Source organism: Sinocyclocheilus anshuiensis, unplaced genomic scaffold, assembly GCF_001515605.1.
Source record: "Sinocyclocheilus anshuiensis isolate Anshui unplaced genomic scaffold, SAMN03320099.WGS_v1.1 scaffold519, whole genome shotgun sequence".
Classification (NCBI taxonomy): Eukaryota; Metazoa; Chordata; class Actinopteri; order Cypriniformes; family Cyprinidae; genus Sinocyclocheilus; species Sinocyclocheilus anshuiensis.
In genome coordinates, this window is record NW_015549637.1 from 166,842 (window position 1) to 167,234 (window position 393).

The 393-nt window shown below is 37.7% G+C and overlaps 1 pseudogene; it reads left to right on the top strand.

Annotated features, from left to right (window-relative positions):
- Positions 1 to 393, top strand: part of LOC107659788 (MAM domain-containing glycosylphosphatidylinositol anchor protein 2-like) — a 178,093-nt pseudogene that overhangs the window by 109,005 nt on the left and 68,695 nt on the right.

A 393-nucleotide genomic window follows, 5' to 3' on the forward strand; every position in this document is an offset into this window, starting at 1 on the left:
ACAAATGTGAGACCACCAGAGTCTTTAGCTAAGGAGAAAAATCTGAGCACAGTGTGTGATGTTGTTGAGATCTATACTAAAGCTTTAAAGGAGACACATATGAAACCACCAGAGTCTTTAGGCTAGGAGACATATCTGAGCACAGTGTGTGACACTGTTGAGATCTTGTTTAAAACTTTGGAGGAGACAAATGTGAGACCACCAGAGTCTTTAGCTAAGGAGAAAAATCTGAGCACAGGTGTTGTTGAGATCTATTCTAAAGCTTTAAAGGAGACAAATATGAGAGATACAGTATCTGTTAGCTAAGGAGAAATATCTGAATACAGTGTGTGATGTTGTTGAGATCTCTTTTAAAGCTTTAAAGGAGACCATTGTGAGATTGTTAGAGTTTTT